General features: G+C 44.1%; 1 protein-coding gene and 1 long non-coding RNA gene across 2 annotated transcripts in view; one reads left to right on the top strand and one right to left on the bottom strand.

Annotated features, from left to right (window-relative positions):
• The window catches only part of TMCC1 (transmembrane and coiled-coil domain family 1), a 169,903-nt gene that overhangs the window by 139,587 nt on the left and 15,673 nt on the right, over window positions 1-14,643 (top strand).
• Window positions 1-14,643, bottom strand: part of LOC112550392 — a 74,118-nt gene that overhangs the window by 13,314 nt on the left and 46,161 nt on the right. The window lies entirely within an intron of this gene.

The following is a 14,643-nucleotide window of genomic DNA, read 5'->3' on the forward strand; positions in this document are numbered from 1 at the left end:
GGGACCTTGTCTTACACATTGTTTTTTTTCTCCCCAGTCAACCTGGGGGGAGCCCCTTGTCTTGCATTTGCACACAAGGAAACCACATTAAATACATTGCCGATCTTTGAACTGCTGCTAAAACCAAGATGTGCTCAGTAATGGAAACCAACTATGAAGTTGATTAAATGCAGCCAACACGGAGCATGATAATAATAAATGCATCCATGCTGCATTCTCTACAAGTCTTTAATTTTTTATATGTTTTGTGTGTCTTTGGTTTTCTCAGCAGATGTTTTGGCTCTAGAGCCTACCTGTTGTCATGGATGTTGTTCAGCATAAGGAGATTCTTGCATGAAATAACAGGGCACACCAGTGCTTTAAAAGCTTGATAGGGCTCCTTTCCACAAGATCATCCTTGTGACAATCCTAGTTAACTAGGTAATCCTTTACCAAATAGAAATACAGTAATGGGAAGGGGTTTTGACCATGATTGACCGGAGGCCAGAAAGTCAACACAAAGGCCAGACCTGTCCATTCAGCATCCAGCAGGCCTTGAATTTTGTATGTCCTCTTCTTGGGTGCAACATGGGTTGCATGCTTGACTACTAATTTTAAATTTCTCCAGAGTCTGGCCCTGAAGTAGTTGGCCCACTTTCCTGTGTTTCCACTTCTCCTCACTCAAAATTGAGACTATACCTCAGTACTCATCTCTCACATCTGAGGCTTATCAGCTTCACAGAATCATTGGCAAATACCTTTTTAACTTCTGTGTAGCAATACTGTTTGTCTTCTGCCTGAATCTGGACAGACTTTTGTCTGCCATCTCCTCCCACCCCTTTCGGAAGTAGCCTCTTTTACCTCCCCAAGTGTACTTGACATTCCTGAAGTGCCATCTTGGATATCAGAATAAATATGGGGAACCAGCTAAGCTGTCCTCTTATCCTCAGAAATAAAACTAAATTTTGTAGCGCTTTCCTTCATTGCACACTTGTTGGATTATTCAAGAGTTTGCCCCTTTGTAAACTGACCACCTTTTTTTGTAAACTCATATTTCAGGACACAAGTTCCTCATAACATAAAGAACTGGATTTTTTCAAAACAATAGGAAGCAAGAAGCTGACATGAAGCAGCCAGGATTAGAGGCTGGTGCAGCACTGTCAGCAGGGAGCAGCACTGATGCAGTTATCCAAGTGAGTTCTGCTCCTCCTGGCTCCTGAAAGGGAAGCAGGATGGTGCAGTATCCTGGTGCTGCGCTCCCACCCTGTGCTACACTGAGTCCGCTCTGCTGGCGCTTTGGGGGAGAGCACGTGTGGCATCTCCATGTGCTACTGCCTGGTTCTGCAGGAACAAACTTAGTGGCCCGTTTCCAGTACGTTTGTGGATCATTGGATGAGAACAGTAGTAGCCCAGGCTAGCATCATGTTGGAGCATGGTCCTGGGTGCTGTTAAACTAGGCTCCTGGAAATTTCTTCCTAGTGCCTTGTAAGTTGTAAACAACATTGTTTCAACTGGGAAGTGAACAGGGCCTGTCATCTTGCTTGTGTGTCTGTCCTGCTATTTCATACTTGATTCTCCATTTTAAATCCCAGTTTAAAACTCTTGCCTAATAAGTCGCTTTCTCCTAAGGCACGGACTGTCTGATATTTATATTTCATGGCATTGTCCTTTTATGCTCCATTCCCAATGCTTTGGGTTGGAGGTTTGCTACATACATAAAATATGCTGTCTTGAATCTAGAATCAAGTGCCCTGCTGCTTTAAATCCACCGGTCCTGACGGTCTGGCATTCAAGCCAAATGCTCCCAGCTGGAGGAAAGGCTCATATACCATGCGTGAGCTCTGAGTGGACTGTTCGTTTGCATCAGCAGTGCTGGAGCGCTGCACACTGTGATGCTTGTGTTGGCAAAGGCTCTCTGTTTATACTGCAAGTGCCCAGAGCTCTCAGCCTCGCAGATGTAGGGAGCAGAGTAGTCAGTGTGGGAGCTGGTCCGAGCAGTACCTAGTACTGGCGAGGGCATTGCAGATGGCCATGCGGTGATGTTTATGTGGTGCTGCTGTACCTGTGTGTGCTGTGAAAGGCACTTCTGCGAGCCCGTGAAGGTGAGAAGATCATGGAGCATCTTTAAAACAGCATCACTGTCTATTTTGGGCTGTTTTATCTAAATCCCCAGTAGCACTTGACCTCATTTGTAGCATTAGTCTTGGAAATTCATCATTCTCCTCCAGGCTTGGCTGTCTACATCTCTCTGGTCTTTTTTTTTCAATAGCTTTTCTTCACTTCGGAAGCTGGGAAGTATGGAAAGGGCTCTGTCTGAGTGAGTGTTGCAATTTTATAATCCAAATCAAGTATGTCTTTGTGTATGATGAAAGCCAGTGCTGCTAAAAACAGTGTCAGAGGGAGCTGTTTTGATCAGGCAAATGTCTAAATGTGAATGCTTGCTTTGCTGCTTCATCTGTGCAAAATGCATTTCCAGGAGGAAGTAAACATATTGCTTACATAAGTAAGCATAAGTAAACATAAGAGGAAGAATCATCTTATGCCAGGTGAAGAAATGAGCTTGGGCATATGGCTTCTCCTGGAGCCAGTGACCTTCAGAAATGAATATGTAGTTTTCTTTGGCTTCAAAAAGCAATGTAGCCAGTCATCACCTAGAGCAAGATGTATTCCCCTGTCTGTGTTAATTGCCAAAAATCTATGATAGGGGTTTTGCATGCAAAACAGCAGCTTCATCTCTTTAAGCAGTTTGCAGATTTACTGTAAATCCAGGGTACTAAGGAGGGTGAATACAGGATACAGGTAGTATGGCTTTCCCATATCAAGTCTGGAAATTGTAGTTAAGCAGTTAGCAACGCTGGTATAGTGTTTGAGGCAGATGTAACTAATCCTGCTTACTGCGTGGACTCATCATTGGACTCACTGCATTTGTGGCTACTTTAACACTTGTATGAAAGTACAGACAAACAGCTGAAGTGGCAGAGAAAGGCAAAGAGATGAGTTTAACATTGATACCTGCATTTTATTTATGTTTAGTGATTAGGTGGGTGTTGACAAGGCTGAGAACATGTGCAGGATCCTAGTTTGATACCTGCGTTCTTGATGAACATGGCACCTGGATCTGTAGAAGAGCTGGAGAGAGAAATAATCAGGGCTCTGCCATCATCTGTGTCTGTCTTGTCCTAATTATTTTAAGTCTGATTCAGATTATGGTGCCTTAAGTACAGTTGCAGAATCTGTTCCCTCTAATGTTCCTATTGCACAGACTTGGCTTGTACCCATTTCTGTGTGAGGTTAGCAACAGTGTTTGTTCACAGCAGTGTCTCCTGAGATGGAGTCCAAGTCCAGCTTTGTGGTCCTTGCAAAGGAGACTGAAGGGAAGCACTCTTAATTCTGCCTTTCAACTCATACCATATTTACTGTAGCCTTTTACACAAGTGCCTTACTCTGCTGGAGGCCTCCTGCCCTTCAATACAACTTCCTCCTTGTTGCCTCATTAAATGCAGCCTGGCCCGCTCAGGTCTCCAGAGGCACACGTGCATGCTTGTGGCAGCTCAGCAGGAGGAGGGGTTGATAGGCAGGCTCTTTCTTTGGGCTGAAGAGGCTACCATGAGCATACATGAGCTGTTCATTGTCTGGGACCAACTGAGCTCCTCATCTTTGCCTCTTTAAATTGTCGTGATCTTAGCCATGGTGGTAGCAAAACTCCCCTACAGCATTTGGAGCTGGAACAACAAGCGAGATACGGGTAGGAAGGAACCTCAGAAGTATCCAAGCTCCTGGGTAGGTTCCTGGCAAAGAAGAAATGTGTGACTGTACTGTGTGTATAATAATGTCTTTTAAAGGTGGGGTGTAATGCATTAAACTGTAGATCTAACTGCTATGATCTACATTCGCAGGAAACATCAGTCCTGCAGTTTCAAGGCATGTTTACCTTTTAGCACAAACTGTTTATTACAATTACTCGGAAAATGGGCACAGGTCTGATTTGGGTTAAGGCAGAGCTCATTAGATGATCGTTGTATCAAAAAAAGACAGACTTCTGAAAATGAATCCTTTGCGACTCAAACAAGAACATGTGGACATGTTTGAGGCTCCCCCCCTGAGTTCAGTGGCCCTTTCTATACACTTCCTTGCTCCTGGACCAAATGAGAGTTGGGGAAAGCAACAGTCTCTTGTCACTTGAGTTACCTTGGAGCAGCTTGGTATATGATAGCAGCTGGTCTCAGGACCCCAAGCAAGATGGTGCCAGAGTTGGGAAAAATGTAAGATCTGTTGGAAGTGAACCCCAGAGCATTTTTTAGATTAAAGTTTACTGTGTAAAGCTGCAGGAAGCACCTATGTGAAACATGTTGGTGGTTGTGTTGTGGCTGGTGATTCTTTCTGATTGAGGCAAGAAATATGTTACACCGCAATAGTAGCCTTGGGCATTCTTTTTTTCCTTGCTCATGCTCAAAGATTGAGCCCTTTCTGGGACTCCTACCGGTTGCTTCATTGCTAAATGCTTTTGTCACTTTGGCAGCATCTTGCCATGTAGAACCACTGGCTAGGCAGATCAGAGAGCAGCCACATTGAGACCAGCTTTCCTACACACACAATTTATAACTGGACTGACCAGCCTCAGTATTAAACATACTTGGTGAGATGCTCGGCTGTGTTTCCGCGCACGTGTCTGATGGAGCGCTTGCCAAACCATACAGAGCTGGATACAGTGAGCATTTGAATGTAAGCAATGTGGTAAGGATTGTGCAAAACAGTTATTAAAAGATGACTTGCAGAAGACTCCTTCCTAAATGGATTAGGACCGGCAGGGGTGTATAGGTACAAAGAATGCATGGGCATGCTGCTGCTTAGGCCTGCAGACTCACTTACCCAGTAGGAAGACCTGTTTCACAGCACACCCATGGCAACAGTATGCAAGAAGGCAGGGTAGAAGTACACCTTTATAGACTGACTGAATCAGAGATGCTTAAGCTTTTGTGAGCAAGACCTCATTTCGTCAGATGCTAATGATGACAGCAACTGAAATGAGTTATTACAAAAGCCTATCAATCTCTGATTCAGTTAGTCTATAAGCAGAGCCAGCCTCGGGGGTGGGTGACCACCCAGGCTGCCGGGGGGGGTTACCGCACACACACAAGAAGTCTGTGCTTACAGCAGCACTCTCTTCGCCTGCCACCCCCCCAGCCGCTGCCCAGGAGGAACTAGGCCGGACAGCAACAATGACTGCCTGGCACACCATGCCGCTCCACCACCTCACCAGACTGTGCCCCACACCTCTGCCTGTCTGCAGCAATGGCACTGACTTGGGGGTGGGGGGGAGGGATAGAGGGAGAAGGACACCAAAGGGGGGTGCCAAAATACAAGTTCACCCAGCCTTTCCCTAAGGCTGGCTCTGTCTGTAAGATGTATCTCTACCCTGCCATCTGCCAGACTTCAGACTAGCACAGCTAACTAGCTCTGTCTTATTTGGAGAACCATGTAATATTCAGGGATCTTGGGGAATATCTCACTTTAGTCATCTTGGACTGCAACCTGTTTCAGATTGATCCAGACTCGCACATTAACACAAACTTTCTCATTGACATCTAGTTCTTCTGTCTGTCCTGTAGGGCCTATTCTGAAAGTGTCTAGAGAATTTAATGATAAGGATGGGTGTTTCAAAATCATCTCAGGTTTTTTTGTTCTTTTTTTTTTTTTAAAGGAATTTGTAAATTTGCAGTGGACAAATGAAAAGGTGCATGGTCCAGAGCTGAAGGGCCAAATGTTCATTTATCTGAATAGATACTCTGGGCAGATTAATAGTATTAAAAAGCATTAAAAATAGTGAACTAATATGTGGGTCTTCAATAGCTTTTTACATTACCAAAGCTGGCAATGCTGGCTACTTCAGATAATACAAAAAATTGTTTACATTAAAACCTTGGTTTCTACATTAAAACCTACTATATTGTGTGTTCATGCCTGAAATATATTAAGTTCTGGGGCTAAAATTAATATATTATTATATCTAAAAACAGCCACCTCTCTGACCAGCTTTGCAATCACTAAATGTAATGTCTGGTTCATAGATAAGTCTGCAACAGGTATAGTTCACCCTGTCTGTCCGTGAGCTGCTGTATGAATACTGAGGTAGCCAGAGAATTTTTCAGATCATTGGAAGGTGAGCTATTGTGCCCCTTGCAGGCAATTTGCAGCTCTTTCTCAGCAGGATTGGAGTATAAAAATACAGTTTTAGGCTAATAATACCGGCCGGATCTACTCATGTTATAGTAAGACCTTTGAGGAAACACGCATTCCTTCTCTGTGGAGTGGAAGAGGGGGCTGAAGAGAAGGATCCCGTTAAATGAGCAATCTGAAGTCAGCTAGGATGGACATGTGCCACACATTTCAATGCATGAGCTTTGGTGTGTGTGTCCAAGGCTTCCTGATGGATTAAAGTCTGTTGTAAACTTTTGCTTTAGTTTGTTGTTTCTGTGCCAGTCTCCCAGAGCTAAACTTAACAAAGGTTTGCAAAGAACAATGGCTTTCAAACTTTGCTGTTGTTGGTAACAGGAGAGGGGTGGCACACCCTTCCCTTCCATCTCTTGGATCACCTTTGCTACAGCTTGTGATTGTGTCATCTACAGCAGTTGCCTGTGTAAAGAAGCATTTTTTAGCTATTTCTTTTCAGGTCAGTTTGGCATTGGCAGCACCTTGTGACGATCCAGCTCTCTTTAGCCCACAAGCAGTCTGCAGACTGATTTGAGAGCCTCTACCACAAGGCTTGATATTTATCTTTGACTCTAACATGTGGCTAATGTAAAAAATGTACCTGCACTTGTCTGCAGAGTCAGTCCCACCTTACTCCTGACCTAAATCTTCTGCCAAGAAAAGAACTTTCTCAAAGTTTCATACCGTTCCTTCTGTTGGCCAGAGTATTTCATTGTGGGTATTAAAGTTGCCCAGTAATTCTTTGATGTTTACCTGTATCCTACTGGGTCAAAAGAATTTCCAAGCACTTGTGCATACTGTGCTTGGATGATCAAGTATGTGTGCACAGTGCAAGGAGAGCACAGAAGTGACCCCCATGCAGAGATGGGGCCCTGGAAGAATGTGGAATGAAAGGGGAGCAAGGCAAATACAGGAGCAAATGAAAGACAACAGTGTCATCATTACCCTCACTGGGTTTGGCACAAGGGGGTTGAGGTTATCTCCTCTGTTCTCACAAGTGTTGAGACCATTTGGTAAATGGAAAGCTTTACACCTGGTCTGAAAAACTGCCCCTCTGGCAGAAAAGCTCGAAAGTGTTGATAAATTAATGAATCAAAGGGAACTGTGACATTACCAGAGATCAGTGCCATCCTGTGGCACTCTGCGGCAGACTTTGGGTGCCTCTGTTTTTCATCAGCTACGTTGTGTCAGTACTCCGATATGAAACTTACTGTTTTGAAGGTACCTTTGCTCATCAAAGTAAGAAATGTTTGATGTTAAAGTATACAGGAATGGAAACAAGTGCATTAATTTCAGAGCACTCTATTTTAAATAATTTGTGTGGCATGTTTGAAAGTGCAGTGCTACCTCCTAACAGCATCCTGTTTTTAACCATCCCAACAGAAAGGTACTTGGGAGAGGCTCCATTTGGAACAGTTATGTTGCAACCAGCAATTAGCACATAGAGCAAACCACCGGCTAAACAATCTCCTTTGCCTTGCTTCTGCCTTTTTTTACAGCTACAGGAACTGGAATCATTTGTAGTTCAGTGTGGAGCATGGTAGAGTGATTCATGCAGAATGCAGGCCAGATCACAATCCAAGAGGAAGGATGGTAGATGATGGTAATGGTAATTACCTCAGTCAGCTGATTCTGATCTTTTAATATCTGGCACAGCCAAAAACACATGGATACTATGTGCTGCCCTGACCTTCTGATCAGGTCCTGTCCAGAGAGAGCATTCTTTTTACAGTACCTAATGCGGTGTTACCAAAATTCAGTTGTAGCCACTTCCTTGTCCAAGATGCTTTAAAACAATGACAGAAGACCTCGGTGTATATAACTATCTGAAGTAGTGTCTGAGTAATGTTAGTTTCAGTGCCCTGTATCAGATATCCCATTATTTTTAGTACTATATGGGGACGGCAGAGTGCATGGTTATCCCAGATAAGTAGGAATTGTTACATGTCTGTCCCCTTTGTCAGTTTTATGAAAAGCTAATTCAAATGAGAGGGGGGGAGGAGGGATGAGAGCCTATTTCCATACGTTTCTCTTCTGTGGGGACACCTGAGTTCCTGCTTGCATGTAGAAAATGGACTAGCTGGTTTGTGAACCACTGAAGATTTGGTTAACTGCTCTAACTGCTGCATTTTGCTGCCTGAGCACCTCTTAAGTGGTGGGGACCTCACTTGTACATCCTGTCTGGAGGTCTGCAACTCCAGGTGCTGGGAACAGCACAGTGAGGCCACAGTTAACTGTTAATTCAGAAGGAAAAGTGCTGTAGTGTCTGCTGAACTATTACTGGTCTGACCCAAGCCTCCTTTTGCTTTTGGGATTTGCGGAGATTGCAGGCTGAAGGGAAGGGGGCAGCTGCAGACAATCGTTTTTTTTTTTAAATTGCTAATTTCAGTCAAACAGGAAAGATGGGTTTTTCTCTACCCTGCAATTATTGTCCCCCTGAAGGTGATAATTACATATCTCACTTTACAAATGAGCTAACTATCTTATAGCTGGCATTGGAGACCACAAGTCTCTGTCATTCCTGTATGCTCTGAGGCACTAACACAGACTGTCTGTCTGCTCCCTTGTGAAACTACTAGCCCTTAGCTACTGGGAATTTTGATATATAGCCTCCTAGTATCTGTCTATCACTCATTCCCAGGAGAGAACTGGTTTCTGTTTCTTCACCTACTGTGCATCTCTCATAGTTGCACGCTAATGAATCAGTTATGAAAGGGGGTTTCTTAGCAGGAAATTCAAGACTTATGACTTGTATTGTGAGCTGGTTTGGGTGTATTGTTTGCATTCTATCCCATCCCCCCTTACACTGTTTCCTATCTTCACTGTTTAGTTTTCATGGATGCTTGCCATTTATGGAGTGATCTTAATCACTGGGGCGTATGATTAGTCCGATCTGCTTCACATCTCTCTCTGCCCCTTCGCAGGGCTGCTCCAGGAGTCATCCTTCCCCTTGCAATAGCCAGATCCTTTCTCACCTTGCTATATCTGTATAGATATATAACCCTGAGTGGGGAGGAGGGAGGGAAAGCTGAAACAAACAGCTCCTCAAAACCAGACGTGTCCCGAGTTCTGCTGCTACATGCTTAAGCCGACCGTCCTACTTGGAAGCAAACAGTCTTGTTTTTTAATGAGCAGGCAGGTGCTTTTTATGCGTGTGAGATGTTGCCACAGAGGTCTTCAGAGAAGTTGTACCACACAGTAAATTAGCACCTGTGCATACATAATCTGTAGGAAGACCGGGGTGGAGAAGATTATTCGTAAACTTTGTGGTGTAAAGTAGATCTGAAGGGAAAGCTTTCGTTGGGGAGCAATCCCAGGCACTTGAATAGGTCAAGTATTTTCATTTGTGAAGGCAGCCAGGGGATGATTTCCCCTACTAGGAAATAAAGGGACTACAAAACAATGTACAACTTGTCTCCATCTGGACTGGTTTATTTAACATGTTTGGAGAAATTGATTTCAAAAGCTACCTGAGCACTGGAACATTGGCTCCTCTTAGCACATTGCTTTCAATGTGCTCATCCTATTTCACCCATCAACATCCATCTTACCTAACCAGGCAAGATCTTCAGTGATCCTAAACCAGTAGTCTGTCCATAAGACTTTCTGATTGCACAGATTTTGATGAGAGTCTCCTAGGTCTTGTCTCCATGGGGAATTTGACAGAAATAAACTGTCTTGAAAGAGTTGTTCCAGAGTGGCATTCTGCAAACAAAGTCCTTTTTATTCTGGGGTAGTATCCATGCCAGGTACCTGTGTATTATAGCTATCCTGGCATAGTTTATTTCCATGTGGGTACAGCCTCAGAGTCCTGGGAGTGCTTTTCTCTCTGGTGAAGAAGGAGCAGCCCATCTCTCCATTTTTATTATGTAAAGACTGCTCTTCCACAAAGAAAGCCCAACTTGGGTGTGAGGGAGGGGGTCGGTGGGATTGGAATGATTTACAGGACTCTAGTGGGTCCCACTTGCAACAAACCAAGAATTGGTGGCATTTTTTGGTAATAACATCTATGTTGCATTGACATGTGCACATTGCCATTTTGGTTACAAGAAACCTCAGCTTGGAGAGAAGCTGGTATTAAAGGTTGTATCAAGCTTTAACCATCAATAGCTGTAAATCTTCATGAACAGATAAGACTCCTCTCACTGAAGCAGCCAAACTGCTTTGTAAGGCAATTGAGAGGAGTGATAAGATCAGGTTGACATGCTGGGTAAACAGGAGTATACACTAGTGCTGCTTTAAGGATGATGTCAAGTCAGAGAAGTCGGAAACTGAATCATGTATCTCAATTGCACGTCCCGATCTGTATTAACAGGGAGCTAAGCTGTTAAGCCCATGTGATGGGCTGGGCTGATGGTCCCTTGGTCAGTCATCCCGCAGACAGGGTCATTGCTCGCTTTTAGGCTCGATGAAGTAATCTGTTACAGTCCTAAGAAAAGATTGTCGAAAGCCACCAATTCTAAATAGGGAAATGTAATTACATACTACTCTTGTCAAAATACATGTCAGTCCATCTTGGCATTTGAATGTCCTCTGTTGTTAGCACTGGTATCCTGTACCTTGGTCAGCAAATGCGTGAATGCTAACTCTTTCCATCTTTCCATCAGGTGTATTGAGTGTTTGTGATGACTAAGGGTACTTCAGCCACTGGCGAACGCTCTGCAGTCACCCCAGACTGAAGAACCAGCTAATAAAACTAGATGCAACTGTTTTGCTTCCAAATGCCAAACCATATTCTTTTTACATGCTAGCAAGCAGAGCAATGCAGTACCAGGTTACCAGCCAGTGAACATGTTGGCCTAGTTTAACACCAACCTGTGTGATGATGCCCAGGGGAGTGCTGCCTATCTAACAGAGGGCATCTATTGTAATCATCTCTTTGTATATTGTATTGTCTTAGGTGTGGTACACAGGGTAGGGGATCCAACACTGAAGCTTCACTGTGGCAGCCTTCTGTGCTTGACAGTATATATCCTTCTGACAAATGTGGAAATGTTTTCTGTGCTTAGAGAACAAGCTGTAAATTGGATGAAAATCCTTATTTAAATAAGCTTAGCCCAGGGTGCTATCCAGTGTTTAGGTCTAACAATAGGCTGGTTCTTGGGAGAAAAGAACAGACACCATTATAATGTATTTGTTAGCAGTGCTGGGCATGAATCGGCCCATTTTCATAGTGCTTTAAAGGGTCACTGGCTAGTTTCATACAGCCTCAATCCAATAGAAATGTTTCACTTAAAAATGTTTAGATTAAGGTAGCAGCAGCTTCTATAAACATACCCCCTTGGAATCTGCACACGAAACACAGCAACACTGTGCAGAAAAACACAGCAGAAAATGGTCTGGAAACAAAATCGGATGTTTTGTTTCCAAAACGCATAGAAAAAAATCAACAACAAAGAAAGAGCTGAGGTGATTTTAAAATGCACACGTTCCGTCCTTGAGTTATACAAGTGCAGGGCATGAAGGGATGGGAGAGAACTGTTTAGGTTCCATGTTTTCCCTTGTGTTTTGCTCTGTCTCTAACATGTTTTAGTCTGATGTCCTCTAGGACAAATGCAAGAATAAACAGTGCTGTGACCTTCCTCACAGCAGTGGTTTGTTAGCATTGGCTCTTATCAAAATGTGAATAGGGCAGTGACCTGTCACGCCACTTTATCTGCTGTGTCTTGTTCTATGGTGGAAGGCTGGGGAAGGGAACACTTGGCTGGAAGAGTTGGTAGAAGAACCAGATCAAAGGGCTGCTGACCACAAGGCCAGCTTGGCTGAGTTGTGGGACTTTCCATGGCCAGCAGTGCACAAGGGAGCAATGGATCTAAAATCACGTTTAGCTGCCTCTGACCCCTCCACATGTAGATGGACTGGGAGCAGCCTTTGGAATTAGAGCGAGGGTCAAGCTCATGTCTGGAGCTGTAGTAAGATGCCTACATGTCTATGTTCAAAGTAGCTCAAGGGTGAGCAAACCGAGACAGAGGCCAAGGGCTGTCTATCTAGTCACAAGACAAGTCTGCTGACTTTTTTTTTTTTTGTAATTGTTATGTAGCAGTTTAATCTGCAGAACATTTAACAAGGGTTCATTATTGGTTATTAATGAATGAATGCCAAAGAATGACTGACAGGCTAAATCAGGAATGCTGTTTTAATGATGGCAACTGCAGGAGGAATTAACTCGTGTAAAATACAGTCCTGCCTTAGTTTGTTTTTTCTGATTATATTTTTCCATCCCTCCTAGTTGTGTGGAAATGTTAAGAGAAATAATTAAGTCGTCAATAAAACCTCAAGGTAGACCAGCTGATGCAGTGAGAGCAGGGAAGAAGAAAAGCTTCTCTGGCACCAAGGTGGCAGTGAGTAAATGAGGAAGAGCAGGCCTAGTAACCAGGTTCCTGAAATACACGGCCCCGGGGACTTCTAAGGAAGAAAACTGCACCACTGAAGAGAGTTCTTAAAAGCTGCATTGTTTGAAAGTGAGCCCCAGTGTTCCTTCCCCGGGACGGAGGAAATGAACTGAATGTTACGCAGGAAAAAGCTGCATCTGGAAAGTCGAGGTTCCAAGTCACCCTCCCATTCATTCATTAGCATTTCCTAGAGTGTGTACTGCACCTTATAAAGCAAATTTCCTGCCAGGGAAGCTGTGAAACAGAAGCCCTGAGTCAGTTAAGTATGCTTTCTGTTCTGGGACCAGCTTGTTCTCAATGCTGATGTCCTGTGCAGTCAGGGCAGGAATAAACCGTTCTGCAGCCTTCCTGGCAGCCCGAGTATGTTCATTCCAGCTCGCGGCAGAATCGGGCAGTTTCTTCAGTACAGCTGTGACTCCTGCATCTCTTGCCTGTACAGCACAAAGGTGCATGGAAGGAGCATTACTGGCAGAGATTTAAAACATGTCTGCATCTCTTTATCTCCCTCTAGCAGTTTCTGCTTCATGCACCTTAGCCCAGGACCATACATGGGAAGTGGGAATGCTCTTCTTCTGTAAGGCTGTAACCAGGCCCTATAGGTAGGACTGAAGCTCATGCTTTCAGATTCTGCCCCCATGCCACAGGCTTGCCTTAATGTTCGCAGTTGCATAGGAGCTGTCCCTTTAAAAAATTTTTTTTCCAGCTTCTGATGATGTCACCTTGCTGTTTCTCACATCCCTTCCCCTGATAAAGGATAGAGCCACCCCCCTTTGGGGAGGAGCGACTGAGTAATTAGTGATTCATGGTTTCAGGTACTGAGCTACCTTCTTCCAGAGAGTTGGGTAGTTATGCTGGAGTCGGATGAGAGAGAGCAGGGTTCGTGTAGGCATGTTAACTCCTCTTTGTGGAAGCCATGCACTGGGAAAAACTGTTACACTTCAGAAAAGCCAAGGTATGCTACAGAAGAGGGAGAACTTTTTTTTAACCTTCATGGGGGCAGATGATTGTGGAGTGCAGAAATCCTCTAGGCTGTTAAACTGCAATAGCTGTGCATTCTCCACGTTGGTAAGAAGCTTGTTTCACTCTTTATCATTTCTATATCACTCGTGTCCTGCTTTGCAAATCAGCTGCAAGTCTGCAACATGAATGAATTTTCTGTTCCTCCCTGGAGGGGAGGTTTCTGTCTGTTTCTGTAGATTCAGTCCTGCAAAAACCAGCTGGGGAGGTGGGGGGTTACAGTCCCCATGTTCAAAAGTATCAAAGGAAACCTATAGGTTCAGAAGCTGGGTAGTCCCTGCCTCGAACAGTACTTGTGTTCAGAGCTATTACATGCACCCCATAGGAGATTTTAAGGTTGCTATGTAAATGTATACCTACCTTTCATCTCCAGTTCTTGTAGAGAACATTTTTGGATTAGAGGTACATCTGTTGGCCACCAAGAACTTTTGTTAGCAATGAAGTTTCTTTGTTTCCAAAGTTTTGAACAGCCAGGTGGGTTGGTGTTCTCTGCTTGCATGGGTATCCTAGCATTAAAAGGCATTGGGAAATGGTCACCAGGATGGAGGCAGGGAAACTCCACACACGCACTGTATAGTTGAGTTTTTTATTTTTCTTCATTGTTGAGGCATTTTTGTTTGGTGTGGGTTTCCCCCTCCTCTCCACCAAGGCAAATATGTTGGTGTCTTGGTTAAGGTTAGAAAGTGCGTGGCAGCCAGTTCATATATTGCTCTTGGTCCTGAAAAAGGAGTTGTATCCTCTTCACCACCTAAGAAAAGAATCCTTCACCTGCTCATTTTTTTCTCAGTTCTGTCCTGTAGCTGCCAGCGTGCTTTCCTCAGACCTCAAACAGTCTGATCCTGATTGTTGCATCTCACATTACTTCAGTATATGCTCAGCAGCCAACCATAGTAGTCCTTGGCAGGATAAAATGTAGCAGGTCCCAATTTAGATCAGAAAGCATCCCCCAAGCAACTGCAGTAGCAGCTGAAAGAACAGCTTTCCTTCCATGCTCAGAATGGAAACCAGGCTTTGAGCTCCTCATCCCATACTGTTTATGTTCAGC

This window comes from Alligator sinensis, unplaced genomic scaffold, assembly GCF_000455745.1.
Source record: "Alligator sinensis unplaced genomic scaffold, ASM45574v1 scaffold451_1, whole genome shotgun sequence".
NCBI lineage: Eukaryota > Metazoa > Chordata > Crocodylia > Alligatoridae > Alligator > Alligator sinensis.